Source organism: Hyperolius riggenbachi, chromosome 1 (genome assembly GCF_040937935.1).
Source record: "Hyperolius riggenbachi isolate aHypRig1 chromosome 1, aHypRig1.pri, whole genome shotgun sequence".
Taxonomy (NCBI): Eukaryota; Metazoa; Chordata; class Amphibia; order Anura; family Hyperoliidae; genus Hyperolius; species Hyperolius riggenbachi.
Genome location: NC_090646.1, coordinates 662,763,291 through 662,779,169, shown reverse-complemented (window position 1 = coordinate 662,779,169; position 15,879 = coordinate 662,763,291). Strand labels below are relative to the sequence as shown.

Below are 15,879 nucleotides of genomic sequence, written 5' to 3'. Positions count from 1 at the left end.
TTTTAGACCTCTTAAAACAGGAGGGGACTGTACCACCAGATAATGACTGCTTAAATAAGGAGGTGAGCACAGGGGCTAGCTGATCGGCACAGGTACGCAAGCAGATGGACGACACACCGTCAGGGCCGGAAGATTTCCTGGGGTTCAGCTTGCGGAGGTGCCGGAGTACCTCTGATTCCTGAACAGCACCCGGTGCCAGGGCGACAAGTTCACCCGAGGGGGGGGTCGGAGATGTTTGGCTCGCGGGCTGGTTGGGAGGTTTCTCGAACCTGCAGTAGAACTCGTTGAGCTCCTCCACCAGTCGGGGGCTAGGGGTCACCGTTTGGGGAGCCGGTTTGAAGTTCGTGGCTGCTCTCAGGCCCTTCCATACCTCCCGTGTGTTGGTCGACTGGAGGCAGAGCCCCAGCTTTTCGGCGTAGGCCCTTTTTGCCAGACGCAGTTCTCTTTTCAGGGCGTGCCTGGCCTCTCTGAATTCCTCTGAAGAGCCCGACCTGTGCGCTTCCTCTTTGCGTTTCCGAAGCCGGCGGAGCCTGTCGTTGAACCAGGGCTTGTCGTTGGGATAGACTCTGAAAGACTTCGACGGAATACACGCTTCTTCGCAGAAGCTAATGTAGGAGGTGACATTCTCGGCCCATTCGTCAAGGGTGGGTGCCTCCAGGGCCGACCAGTCGGTGGTTTCAAAGCAAGCTTGGAGCTCCAGTTTGGCGTCCTCTGTCCATTTCTTTGAGGTTTTGACGATGGGCTTTGAGGTCTCCAGGAGCCTCCTGTAGGTGGGGATCAGGTGTATCGTGTTGTGGTCAGAGTTCCCAAGGGGGGCTCCTTGGATGGCCTTGTAAGCACACTTTTGGACCGTATAGCAGTGGTCCAGGATGTTACAGTTCCTGGTAGGACAGGTGATGTGCTGCCGGTAGCGGGGCAACACATGCCGAAGGTTCGCCTTATTGAAGTCGCCCAAGATGATGAACAGGGCCTCCGGATGGGCAGTTTCCCAGCCCGAGATGCAGTCACTGAGTACCTGCAGGGCAGTCTTGGAGCATGCGTCGGGAGGGATGTAGACCCCCACGAGGACAAGGGAAGAGAACTCCCTAGGGGAGTACCGAGGCCTGCAGTTTATAGCAAAGATCTCAACATCAGGAGTGCAGGCCTTGTGGAGAGTGGTGGTGTCGGAGCACCAGGAGGAGTTTATGTAAAAGCATACACCACCTCCTCTCGTTTTCCCAGAGAGGGCTGCGTCACGGTCTGCTCTTAGGAGGTCGTAGCCTGGTACATGCAGAGAGTTATCGGGGATGCTGTCGCACAGCCAGGTTTCGGTGAAACAGAGAACAGGGGTATACTTGCTGATCTGGGGTTTGCTACCGAGTAGGAGGAGCAGCTCATCCAGTTTGTTGGGGAGTGAGCAGACGTTAGCTAGTAGGATGGCAGGGACAGGTGAGCGTAGGCCTTTCCTTTTGAGTCGGACCTGAGCCCCCGCCCTCCTTCCTCTGTGGCGGCGTTTGTTTGTGGCTGGCTTGGTGGAGAGATACTTGATGTGAGCGGTGACAGTGTTCCACAGGGGGGAGCCCGGTGAAAGGTTGGGACCATCCGGGGGTTCCCATTTAAGAAGGGCCTCTCTAGAGAGTGTGGCAGTCTGTACTCCGGCCATGGCACAAAATACCACAGTAGGTAGACAGATAGATGGCAAGGGGCAGGCAGCACGTCTCAGTTAGGGACACAATAGATGGGCTGGAGCAGGCGGCACAGTGTGTGGTACAAAGGATGGTGCGGTGAACGCAGCACAGTAGTGGACAGTCTCAGGCCCAAAAACAGATGGTATGGGGCAGGCAGCAAAACACAGACCAGGGCACAGCTAGATGATATGGAGCAGGCAGCCCCCCACAGTCGATGGCACGGATAGGGTGGTGTGGAGCAGGCTAGATGGTATGGAGCGACGACCCAGGTGGATGGATGGAGTGTAGCAGGCAGCACGGCACAGTCAAAGGCAGATGGATGGCATAGAGCAGGAGGCACAGCACAGGCAGAGGAAGGTGTGAAGCAGGCACAGCACAGGCAAGGCAAGGCACAGGAGAAGGTATGCAGCAGGCACAGCACAGCAAACAGCGGAGGATCCCCAGTAGGAGGTGGGGAGATGGAACTGCAGGACTCACCAGGATGACACCGGTTGGTGGGGTGCAGGCAGGGCAGAGCGGAGTCCTCATCAGCAGTGGCGGGGAGCACTCAGGGTGAGGTGCAGGCCGGAGGGCCAGGTTGGTGGGATGCAGGCCGGGCAGAGCAGAGTCCTCCTCAGCAGACTGGGACCGCGTGGATGCAGGCCTCAGGGCGAGGTGCAGGCCGGAGGGCCAGGTTGGTGGGATGCAGGCCGGGCAGAGCAGAGTCCTCCAGGTGCAGGTAGCAGATGGGCCAGCCGGGACCACGTGGATGCAGGCCTGGACCACGAGGGTGCAGGCCTGGACCACGTGGGTGCAGCAGGAGGATAGGAGAGCGGGCCAAGGAGGTGTCTGTAGCGCCGGGAGCAGCGGCCAGAAGCAGTGTCAGGATGCAGGAGCTGGTGTTACAGCGGCAGTGTCCGTGGCTCCGAGAAGCAGCCGGGAGCAGCCACCAGGAAGCCGGGACCAGGAGCGGCGACAGGATGCCAGCTGGAGGTGTGGCGGCAGAGTGCAACCAGGGGATCCGATGGAGCACGGACATCCGGGGCCACCCAGAGGCCGGGGGTGGCGGCGGCCAGGCTTCAGAGAGTTGTGGCCAGGAGCTTGCTGGGCTGCGGAGGGGCGCCGCCGATTGACTGGAGGCGGGCGATCCTAGGAGCACGTACAGCCGGGGCCACCCGGAGGTCGGGGGCCAGGCCTCAGTGAGTTGCGGCCGGGGAGCCTGCCGGGCTGCGGAGGGAGCCGCCGATAGACTGGAGGCAGTGTCCGGAGGTCGGGAGCCAGGGCGGCATCGGCCGGAAGGTGTTGCCGAGGAGCAGAGCCGGGTGCGACGCTGTGCTGCGGGAGCCACCGAGTATCTGAAGGAGGTGTCCGGAGGCAGGGAGCCGGAGCGGCAGACAGGAGGCACAGGTAGAAGCACCAGAACTGGGGCCAAACTAAGATATGCAAAACTATACTAAAAAAACTAAAATAAACTAACTAAAAAAACGATAAAAACTGCTTGAAGGTGGGAGCCATGTGACCGAGGCGACCTGCGTGGGCGCCATCTTGGTTGTGAGGTTGTAAGGTACACCACTAAAGTATGGTGGGACTTGTCTAGCCTTAAACAGTACGTGGCTGAGGAAATCATCCCACGTGGCCTACGTATCAAGAAAGTTCCAACCACCATCTACTCAGAACAGTTCGTTCTAGAATGGAATGAAATTCTCACTGACTGTTCGCTTAAGCTTATGCGTCTTATTATTTCATACGAAGAAAACAAATTAGTAGAACTGAATCTTAAAGTAGCTGATATTAAGAGTTCGATAAATAAATTGCACAATCCTAAAATGTATGATGATCTAAACGCTAAAATGTTAGACAATATTATGAACATGGAAATTCTTATCACAGATATGAAACGTATTAAATATGTCAGAGACACAGACGATTATACAAAGAAAGTGGTTTATGAATGGGGACGCTGGGAAACTATGCCCAGATCCCTGGGTCCCAATAGACACAGGTCCCGTTCACGGGACAAGTGGCGCAACAGACGTAGGGTTAGTTTTAGCTCACCCGAGGCCACTGAGTTCAATGGGGTCCCTTTGAGGACACCTAGGGATCCTTCCCTGGCCAATAGTACACAGCTTAATGCCAACTCGCAGGTCCAAGGTACCAACAATAAGGGGGGTCAAGGTCCATCTCCAAAAAACCAACAGGGTCAACCGTCCTATTACAGGAGGCAAAGACATTACAGGAAGAGGGGGGAGAGAGGAAGAAAACCCGAAGAGCAGGGCGCAAAAACCGCAAAATGAGGATCTTTCCAATATTGGTGACTTTAGGGATACCTGTGCGAGATGGACTTTGGAAACCCTGGCATCTGATAGCACTGGTCTGGTATCCCTGGATGACACCAAGCCCATACAGGTCAGAAATCCCGAATTTTACCCTGTTTCTGAGAGGGGGGTCAAGGTCCATCTCCAAAAAACCAACAGGGTCAACCGTCCTATTACAGGAGGCAAAGACATTACAGGAAGAGGGGGGAGAGAGGAAGAAAACCCGAAGAGCAGGGCGCAAAAACCGCAAAATAAGGTGTGAGATGTCTAATTTGGGAGAACTTACAAATAATGTGGTTAATTTGTCATGCTATGTTTTAAATGATGATGAAATAAAAATTCTTTCAAAAGGTTTATCCTTTGCTCCCACCCATCACTTTAATGTCTTTGAGACAATTTTGGATGTTAACAGGTTTGTCCGGTCCCTCCTCCTCAGGAAGCATTTTGATGGTCCCGAAAGGGTACATCAGTTAAATGTCCCCCCACAACATGAGGATCTTTCCAATATTGGTGACTTTAGGGATACCTGTGCGAGATGGACTTTGGAAACCCTGGCATCTGATAGCACTGGTCTGGTATCCCTGGATGACACCAAGCCCATACAGGTCAGAAATCCCGAATTTTACCCTGTTTCTGAGAGGGGGGTCAAGGTCCATCTCCAAAAAACCAACAGGGTCAACCGTCCTATTACAGGAGGCAAAGACATTACAGGAAGAGGGGGGAGAGAGGAAGAAAACCCGAAGAGCAGGGCGCAAAAACCGCAAAATAAGGTGTGAGATGTCTAATTTGGGAGAACTTACAAATAATGTGGTTAATTTGTCATGCTATGTTTTAAATGATGATGAAATAAAAATTCTTTCAAAAGGTTTATCCTTTGCTCCCACCCATCACTTTAATGTCTTTGAGACAATTTTGGATGTTAACAGGTTTGTCCGGTCCCTCCTCCTCAGGAAGCATTTTGATGGTCCCGAAAGGGTACATCAGTTAAATGTCCCCCCACAACATGAGGATCTTTCCAATATTGGTGACTTTAGGGATACCTGTGCGAGATGGACTTTGGAAACCCTGGCATCTGATAGCACTGGTCTGGTATCCCTGGATGACACCAAGCCCATACAGGTCAGAAATCCCGAATTTTACCCTGTTTCTGAGAGGGGGGTCAAGGTCCATCTCCAAAAAACCAACAGGGTCAACCGTCCTATTACAGGAGGCAAAGACATTACAGGAAGAGGGGGGAGAGAGGAAGAAAACCCGAAGAGCAGGGCGCAAAAACCGCAAAATAAGGTGTGAGATGTCTAATTTGGGAGAACTTACAAATAATGTGGTTAATTTGTCATGCTATGTTTTAAATGATGATGAAATAAAAATTCTTTCAAAAGGTTTATCCTTTGCTCCCACCCATCACTTTAATGTCTTTGAGACAATTTTGGATGTTAACAGGTTTGTCCGGTCCCTCCTCCTCAGGAAGCATTTTGATGGTCCCGAAAGGGTACATCAGTTAAATGTCCCCCCACAACATGAGGATCTTTCCAATATTGGTGACTTTAGGGATACCTGTGCGAGATGGACTTTGGAAACCCTGGCATCTGATAGCACTGGTCTGGTATCCCTGGATGACACCAAGCCCATACAGGTCAGAAATCCCGAATTTTACCCTGTTTCTGAGAGATCCCCATGTGTGGAACAGTTCCAGGAACTGGTTGAGAGGGATCTCCTCTCGTTGGCTTGGGGCTCTTTAGGAACAGGTTCATCCAACATCACTGCTGCCGAACGTGCTGCATTAAAAGGTCTGCAAAATAACAATACTATTGTGATTAGAAATGCAGACAAAGGCGGTTCGGTAGTGATCTTGGATAGTGACGCATATAGAGACGAGGCTCTTAGACAACTCAATGATGGGGACACTTACCTTGGCCTGACGGCAGATCCTACATCTGAATTTCAGGCCAAGTTGTTGAACCTTTTGTCCTGTGGTGAGAGCATGGGTATCTTCGACCACAGGATGTGTGAATATTTGGGGGTGAAGTTTCCTGTGGTTCCTATATTCCACCACTTACCCAAGATCCACAAACCTGGCTACCCTCCTGAGGGCAGACCAATAGTGGCAGGCATTGGGTCCCTGGGCGAACGTTTGGGCTGCTGGGTGGATTCCCTTTTGCAGCCTCTTGTCCGACGGCTGCCTGGGTACGTTAAGGATACCAAGCACCTTTTGGCCAGTCTGGACAATTTCCAGTGGAAGAGGGGCTATGTGTGGGTTACTATAGATGTGAAGTCGTTGTACTCATGTATTCCCCATACATCAGCCCTTCAGGCACTTAATTTCCACCTCACCCGTTACTCCAATTACTCTGCAGATCTCTGCACTTTCATACTCATGGCTGTCGAGTACCTCCTGGCCCACAATTACTTCATGTTTGGCGGCAGGTTTTTCCTCCAGAGGCGTGGCGCTTCCATGGGCGCCAAGTTTTCCCCGTCCCTAGCTAACCTATACATGGGATGGTGGGAAGAGCGCTACGTCTTTGGGGGTGCCTGCCGTCGCATGGAGGACGTTGTGTGGTACGGGAGGCACATCGACGACCTCTTGCTTATTTGGAAGGGTGACGTGGATCAAGTTGGGGACCTGATGGAGCACTTCAATCTAAACGATTTGAATCTCCAATTCACACATGTGGTGGGTACTGATTCCATCAGCTATTTGGATTTGGAATTAAGAGGTGATACTGAGCGGGGCAGCATCCTGACTATCACCTACAGGAACCCATCCAGTGGTAACACAGTCTTAAGGGCAGACAGCTGCCACCCTATACATACAATTCGTGGTATTCCTGTGGGTGAGTTCACGAGGGTGAAACGCAATTGCTCCGACGTTAACCACATGGAACAGGAGCTAAACACAGCTGCTTTCCGTTTAAGAGCAAGGGGATACCCAGAGTGGTGTATTAAGAGGGGGAGGGATAGAGTGGCCAAGAAGTCCAGAACCGAATTGGTCAATCCTCGGGTACCACAGAATCCTGAACCCTGGAAACCAACCTTTGTCACCATGTACTCAAGTGAATATAAACAGGTGAATGCAATTATTGCCAAATATCTTCCAATGCTTCAAACTGATATGGATCTTTCCAGCATACTTAGCAATGGAGTCAGATATGCAAGTAGACGTGCACCAACCTTGGGTCACACTTTGTCTCCCAGTATGTTTAATACAGGGGTCACAGGTAAAACGTGGTTAACCACAGTTGGTTCTCACAGATGTGGGTTGGCGACTTGTAAATACTGCCATGTTCATGCTAAATCCAAAACTGCCGTCTCTGCTACCAGTGGCAGAAGTTTCCCTATTTCACAGTTTATTAATTGCGGCACAAGATATGTGGTGTACCTTATCTCTTGTGGAGCATGTTCGCTGCAGTACGTGGGGTGTACCACTAGACCCTTGAGGCAGAGGGTGGCAGAGCATTATTTGGGAGCACATTGGCACACAACTCACATCACCAATGTCGCCAGGCACTTCCGAGAGGTTCATGGTGGGAGCATGACTAGTTTCTCCTTTTGCGGGATAGAGAAGGTCACGCCATCCAAAAGAGGAGGGGATTTGTATAAAAGGCTTCTAAGAAAGGAGGCAGAGTGGATCTTTAAGCTTAACACCAGGGTCCCATATGGACTAAATGCCAGATGGGATTTGGCTACTATCACTTAGTTGAAATACCTTTCCCTGACCTCCAGACCCAAGACAATTGGGTCATTGACTTTACCCCCCCCTCTGTCGTCTTTCCTCTTCGGTTGCTTAGGCAGTTACCTCCCAATATGTGTTTTTGTTGTTTTGCATTTTTGGGAGCTTTCGGGTTACCTGCTCCTGGTTTTTAAATTGTACATATAATTGTTTTTATATGCATTTCTATGTTTGGATGCATTTTAATGGGTGTGATACACCAATCTGCATGTATGTGTGGGCGGTTGTGGTACCCTCCAGCCATACTTCCTTGTGGAGTGACCACTCCCCATATGGGGATGATCCTAGGGCGGGCACCACACGCCCACACTGCTATTTATGTGTTTGAATTGCCATTTGTATGTGTGCTATGATTAAGGACAGTTGAGTCCGAAACATGTCAGCCATGATGCCTGTCGAGTTTTAATTGGGATATGTCCTCAATAAAGGTTGCTTTAATCTGATAAGTGCGGACCATTTCCTCTGTATTGTATCCTTGGTCTTGCTAACCTGGGTCGAGCACTGCAGTAGAAGTGGTGGAGTGGAGCTGTGTTCACCTGCTGCCTGGATCTAGGTGGAGAGAGAGGTTCCTGTGGGTGCAAGGTTGAGGGAGAGGTCACTGTGGATGCTGGGGAGGTAGAGGTCACTGTTGCCAGGGAGAGACTATCTTACCTGCTACCACACAGCTAATAGCAGGACTCTAGGATTCCTGTATGGCACCTCTTTACTCCCAAGTGTCCCAGATGGGGAGGAGCTCCCTGTTGATGTGGGTGGGGCTTCCCACAGCAAGGGGTGTGGCTTATTGCAAATGGAGGTGGGGCTTCATTTTTACATCCAAAGGGGCCATTTAATGGGAATTAAAAGAGAAGGGGGGGGGGTTGCTTGGACACCCGGAGCCCCCTCCCCCCCTGCATGTGCCTGACTCTGACAACTCATCTCTTCTGGTATGGAGACTGGAAGAGATGAGCTGCCAGAGTAACCCTCAACCGCTGCTGTTGAAGCTGTGGAATACAGGGGGGAGCGTGGTGTGTGTGTGTGGGGGGGGGGGGGAGGGTTTACAGTGCGCCCACTGCCCCCCCTCAGCCTCCTCCAACGCTGTAATTCCTGGCTAACCTATACTGGTGCCCCACCTATACCTGCCTAACCTATACTTAAGGCACCTATACCTGGCTACCTATACTGATGGCACCTATACCTGCATACCTATACTGGAGGCACCTATACCGGGATACCTATATTGGAGGCACCTATACCGGGCTACCTATACTGGGGGCACCTATACCTGGATACCTATACTGGAGGCACCTATACCTGGATACCTATACAGTAGGCACCTATACTAGGATAGCTATACTGGAGGCATCTATACCTGGCTACCTATACTGGGGGCACCTATACCATGATACCTATACTGGAGGCACCTATACCTGGATACCTATACTGGAGGCACCTATACCTGGCTACCTATACTGATGGCACCTATACCTGGATACCTATACTGGAGGCACCTATACTAGGATAGCTATACTGGAGGCATCTATACCTGGCTACCTATACTGGGGGCACCTATACCTGGATACCTATACTGGAGGCACCTATACCTGAATGCCTATACTGGAGGCACCTATACCTGAATGCCTATACTGGAGGCACCTATACCTGAATGCCTATACTGGAGGCATCTATACCAGGATAGCTATACTGGAGGCATATCTGGCCACCAATACTGGGGGAGGGCTTATACTAAGGGGACACCTGGCTACCTATACTGAGGTGGCTACATCTGGCTAAAACTGGGGGCCTGGGGCCCCCTCCTGGCTAACTCATACTGGGGGCTGCTAAATACTGCTTCACAAATAGCATTCTCAACCCTAAACTTAGTACAAAAGCTCAAGCATAGCAAAAATGCAGCAGGCACGACAACCTGCGATCGGGAACAATCGCGCCATAAACTTATCACACGAATGGAAACATTCCCTGCATGGTTTCCGTTTAGTACCTAGTGTTTTGTGATCTGATAGCGATACGCAAACACCACTGCTAGTGCAAAAGAGCCAAAGTGTTAGATGATGCAAAATACTGTAAGGGCTCGTTCAGACTATAAGCGCTGACATTCCGCATTTTGGCAGCGCCTATAGTGTGCGACACGCAAGAACGGTACAAGGGCATAGACAGCCCTTGTACCTTCCCGATCATATGCGCTGTGCAGCAGTGCGATGCACTATTGCGCTGCTTCATGCATTTTCCGGAATCGCAGCGCAGATCCCATTAACTGTAGTGAATGGGATCTGCAGCGCATAGTAGCACAGATCGTACGCGTTGCGTTCTGACCGCACAGCCATCTGCGCTGAATGATCTGAACGAGGCCTAAGGGTCCTTTTACACTTAGGGCCCGTTCATACTATGCGCGTTCCTAGGCGTTTTCAGGGAACGCGTACGAGTAGCAAATACGCATAGAAACGGCTCGTAAGGGTTTTGAATGGGCTAGTTCACATGTATGCGTATGAGACGCATACGTTTCTCATCCGCATTGCTGCACGCAGTTCTGTGCGTCACGCATAGAAACGGATGCAATGAAAGTCTATGGACGCGTATCAAAAACACGTACTATTGCGTTTTTAGCGTCAGTTTTCCTCTGCGGTTCCCATAATTCTTTTTTTTCCCCTGGGTCACGTGTGTGTGCAAAACGCAATAGAATACGCATTAGAACGCAAGAAAAACGCATTCGTTTTTCAACTTGCGTTTCTTTGATTTTAAACGCATTCTTCATACGCAGATAGTCTGAACAGGCCCTTACTCAGTTGGTGTGCGTTAGTGCGCGTTGGTACGTGTTTTCTCCATAGCAGTGCATTGTGAAAAAGATTTCAGTTAAAACACGTTAAGTGTAAAAGGTGCCATAGGAAAACATGGGACATTTTCTTTCCGTTTTAACTGAGATCAACTAAAGGGCCCTAACAGTTTGCCTGCAGGCTGACTGATCACATTGAGCTGCTGCTGAGGAGTCCCAACTGACAAATCATAACAGTATGTCCAGCAAGTCAGAAAATACTGCAAATCATGTACAGCAGTCTCCAGCAGAGAATATAATATCTTCAGGGCAGATACAGAGGAGGAGGGCGGGGCTGCTGTCACACTGCCCACTGCTGCTGGTAAGTCACACAGCAATCAGTCACATGGATCAGCACTCCCTTCCTGGTCTTGGCTCCTCCCCCTCTCCCTCCTCCAGCCTATAGGAGGTGTGAGCTGATCACTCCCAGCTGGGTCTGTGCAGAGGAAGCAGCCTGCTAATAACACAGAGAGCAGAGGGGAGACAGCAGTGACACTGCATACAGGTAATCCATGTACAGTATACTGTGTGTGTCTGCAGGCATATTCAACCTAACATTTGTATTGTACTTTTCTCCTATTGTATTCCAAGCTCTATAGCTGCAGCTACACTCAGGCCAGCCTGCCCAAGCACTCCTTACTGAATAGGTACTGACCCTAACTAAGAATCAAACCCTGGTCCCCTACGCCAGAGGCAGAGCCCTTAACCAGAGCCCTATCCACACTCCTATCATAAGCTGTATACATCACATAAATAATACAGACATACGGCTTATATACTTTGCATGCTTTGTACCTGGGATGTCCAGGAGGCCAGCACAGATCATGTTTATGTACTTTGTATGTGTTCTGCAGGTACATGGGATATACAGTGTGCAGTATGTAGAGGGGGTGGTGGGGCAATATTACAGCAATGAGGCCCTCTCCAGTGAGTGAATATGGTGACATTAGACCCCATTCACTATGGCAATCGCAAAGTGTCTATCGTTTTCAAAAGCGATGTTCACTGTACGGCAAGGACAATTTTAGGCCTTTTGGGTATTGTCATTCTTTAACATGTACCTAGGGAAGCTGACACCCGGTGCTGATTATTTACAGACCAACACCCCCCTCCCCCCCCCCCCCCCCCCAAATAAATAAATGTAAAAAAAAAAAAATTTGAAGGGAGGGTTGACGGGTTGGGGCGCTGAGCATGTTGCTGCAAATGTGGGGATTTTTGGGGTAAAGGAGTCGTCGGGATGTGGACAGAGCTAACCGCTATGAAACTCTGTACTCTATACAGTGCTGCAGGAGATGTCAGTGCTATATAAATACAGAATAATAATAATATGGTAGGACATTAGACTATGACTATGGTAGGATTAGATTGTGAGCTCCTCCGAGGACAGTCAGTGACTATGTACCCTGTAAAGTGCTGCAGAAGATGTCAGTGCTATATAAATACATAATAATAATATGGTAGGAGATTAGACTATGACTATGGTAGGATTAGATTGTGAGCTCCTCTGAGGACAGTCAGTGACATGACTATGTACTCTGTAATGTGCTGCAGAAGATGTCAGCGCTATATAAATACATAATAATAATATGGTAGGAGATTAGACTATGACTATAATAGGATTAGAGTGTGAGCTCCTCTGAGGACAGTCAGTGACATGGCTATGTACTCTGTAATGTGCTGCAGAAGATGTCAGTGCTATATAAATACATAATAATAATATGGTAGGACATTAGTCTATAACTATGGTAGGATTAGATTGTGAGCTCCTCTGAGGACAGTCAGTGACATGACTATGTACTCTGTAATGTGCTGCAGTTGCTGCTACAACTTCATCAGGCCCGGATTTCTGGAAAGGCCTCCAAGTCCCGGGCATTGGGCGGCAGCTGGCCTAGGGGCGGCTGGACATGGAAAAGGAATTGCTGCAAATGGAATACAGACGTTGCAAATAAGGAGCAACAAATATAAATAGGGAGCTGCAGCCAAAGGGTGTATACAGTATAAAGGGGGCTGCTGTACAAGAATGTTAGACATGGCAGAGGGGGCTGCTCAGGGAATCGAAAGGGGGTGCTGCACATGGAAGGGGAGCTGCAAAACAGTTGGCCTAGGGGCACAAAAGGTATAAATCCGTCCTTGAACTTGATAATCTGTGTTGTTCACCTGTCAGTGGCAGTAATGTTATGGCCGATATCTGTATGTGACGGAGAGATCATTCTTCAGCTGTAGGGGGTGCCATATTTTGCAGTCAGATGAGGGAACAGGAAACGCATGTAGGGATTATGCAGGGGTAAATCCAGATTGCTGCTTGTACTCACTATGTGTGTGATGTGCTGGATACATAAGAAAGAACCGCATACCTTAGTGTGTGGTGCTGGTGCAGGAATCCTAGGCAGCATAAATCAAGTATCTAAAGGAGGAGTCCGCACACAGTCTTCCAGGAACAAGAATGCAAGTTTTATTGTTCCATCACACACACATTATTATTATTATTATTATTTAGTATTTATATAGCGCCGACATATTATGCAGCGCTGTACAGTGTATATATATATATATATATATATATATATATATATATATATATATATATATATATATATATATATATATATATATATATGTATATATATATCTCTTGTCACTAACTGTCCCTCAAAGGAGCTCACAATCTAATCCCTACCATTGCCATATGTCTATATTATGTAGTGTAAGTACTGTAGTCTAGGGCCAATTTTAGGGGGAGCCAATTAACTTATCTGTATGTTTTTGGACTGTGGGAGGAAACCGGAGTACCCGGAGGAAACCCACGCAGACACGGAGAGAACATACAAACTCTTTTGCAGATAGTGCCCTGGCTGGGATTCGAACCAGGGACCCAGCGCTGCAAGGCGAGAGAGCTAACCACTACGCCACCGTGCTGCCCACACATGCAATTTACATCTGACTTTCGGGGCCTATAAGGTCTCCTTTGTCAAGATATAGGGTAGAAAAAAAACATACATTTTTTTTTATTTTTGCCCTATGCCTTGACAAAGGGGCCTTATAGCCCCAGAAACGATTGTCGGCCCTTTGGGTCAGATGTGAATTGCATGTGTGTGTGATGTAACAGTAAAACTTGCATTTTGTTCCTGGAGGACTGTGTGCAGACTCCTCCTTTGGATACTTGAGGTGCTGTGTAGACATATATGAGGTTATTGTCATCAGGCAGGTATGGCTGGTGTGTGAGCTATGCTGGTGAGTGATGGGTGTGGCATAGTCATTATGGGTGGGCGTTAAAGCGGACCCAAACCAAACATTTTTTTAATAAAAAATATTTAGTTGCACCACTCTGACACATACAAAGATAAATAAACACTCCTTCAACCTATGATCATTTCAGTGCATGCTTCTCACCCTTCTCTTTTCATAGCTAGGGTTATACTGGGGGCAGCCATTAGCAATTCCTCCATTGCCAGACACCATCTACTCCACCAGTTTGCCGGAAAAATCCCGGCAATTTGAAAGGAAGGGAGGGGTTCCTCCAATAAATGTAAAATATTTTATATTTATCATCATGCAGCTGAAAAAAGGCTGCTATTTATTATTATAATTTAGAAAATAGATTTTATTTCTGAAATCTTGTATTTTTAATTTGGGTCCACTTTAAATGCGCCCGTGTGTACCTGCAGGCTCTCATAGACCGTCATCTGTAGAAAACCTGTAGGTGGATAGAAACCATGTCAAAGAAGGCATTTCAGATGATTGATAACCTCATGCAACTGGTCCTCAGTCCCCTGGGAGGTTATGGATGCATTTAATAAGAATACCAAGAAAGCCATTGAGAACCTCAGTCTGCATATCACCTCTAGCAGAGGTGGCTGACGTCCAATCATATGTTCATGTACGGAATGGACACCGCACATGCAAAACGCTGCCGGCAAGCATCGGACAGATGAATGGGTGCTGGTGGTAAAAACACCTCTGCCAGGTGCCCATGTGAAAGGCAAACCAGGTCATTTGGAGGACACGGCCAGCTGGCAAAACGGGTGCTGCAGTACACTGCGGTGTGAATTGCAGCTATAGCGGTACCTAGTATATAATTTTGAGACCGGTCATTTTGCCTCACGTTCACAGCCACGTAAGACCAGACCTGGGCTCAGCCATAGGTGTAATATTACAGAGGGGAAACGGATATCCCCTGATGGCGTAGTATGTTATAAGATGATTTGCAATCAGTAGTTCGAGATGTTATACTCATAAAAATGGGTTATCGCTAAGGCGACCAAAGCAAAGCAGCTGGGGAACAATGACCTGACTCCATTCAGCTTAAAAAGTCACTCCCTCTTTATAGGAAAGGGGAAACACCCCTCAACCAAGAGTGGACAGTCATAACACTGGAAACTTGTACAACAGCACCAAAAAGAGTGAAAACAACTTTTTAAAAACTATAAAGTGGGAGGTACTGGTGAACTTTCAGTTCAGAAAATGTTAATCGACTACTTCATTGTACAACAATACGCACCGGTGCAATCCTGCTTCAGTTGCTTTCATTGCCTGATGAAGCAGGATTGCACCTGTGAAATGCGTTGCACCATGTAGTCTATTGAAGTTTTTTTTTTTTTTTTAACTGAAACCGAAATTTTTTGGCTTGATTCACTAACCAGCGCTAAGCCAGTTAGTGTGCCCTAAGTGTTAGTGTGCGCAAACCACGGCGTTAGGTGGTTTGCACCCACACAGCTGAAATAATCCCGCTCACTGAGTGCGCAGCGCGGATAATAGTGCGCATTGCTGGTACTTAAAAGTCGCACCCGATGCGATGAAAATGATGCATCGGGTGCCCGTTAAGCAGCGCTATGATGCGCCACTTCGGGGGCACCCGATGCGTCATTTTCATCGCATCGAGTGCGACTTTTAAGGACCAGCGGGTGCAACGTTATTGTCGCAGCGCGCACTAATATCGGCGCACCCACGCTGCGCGCGCAGTGCACGGGGCAGCGCGCAAAGTAGCTTTGCGCACACTAGCGGCCAAAAAGGGCGTTTCACACCGGCGCTAACACTTAGCGCCGGTTAGTTAACCAAGCTCCTTGTGTCTTCTATTAGGGAGGGAAGTCCACCATTACCTCCCATTTTATAGTTTTTAAAAATCTGTTTTTACTCTTTTTGATGCCTCTGTACAGGTTTACAGTATAGACGTAGCGTTATTACATTTAAAGACGCGCAGCAGGATTTTAAATATCGATATCGCGGTCGCCCAATAATTTCTGCCTCTGAGTTGCTAGGACTCCCAAAGCTTCATTCGGCTCACCCTGCGCCCAGCTGACAGGACGACTATTCCATATGCAGGGGCATAATTTGGGTGCCGGAATTCAGTTTTCAGTGATCAGTTAGACTGTCTCCATTCACCAAGGG

General features: G+C 48.9%; 1 protein-coding gene across 3 annotated transcripts in view; it reads left to right on the top strand.

The window, feature by feature from the left end:
* The first annotated feature begins 10,889 nt into the window (after window positions 1-10,889).
* The window catches only part of LOC137532272 (von Willebrand factor A domain-containing protein 5A-like), a 135,870-nt gene continuing 130,880 nt past the window's right edge, over window positions 10,890-15,879 (top strand). For 2 of the 3 annotated variants that reach the window (XM_068252616.1, XM_068252608.1), the window contains exon 1: window positions 10,907-10,999. The gene's annotated coding sequence lies outside the window, so the exon portion shown is untranslated. Of the gene's footprint in view, window positions 11,000-15,879 lie in introns of all 3 variants that reach the window. The other variant, XM_068252626.1, reaches the window with a different exon arrangement.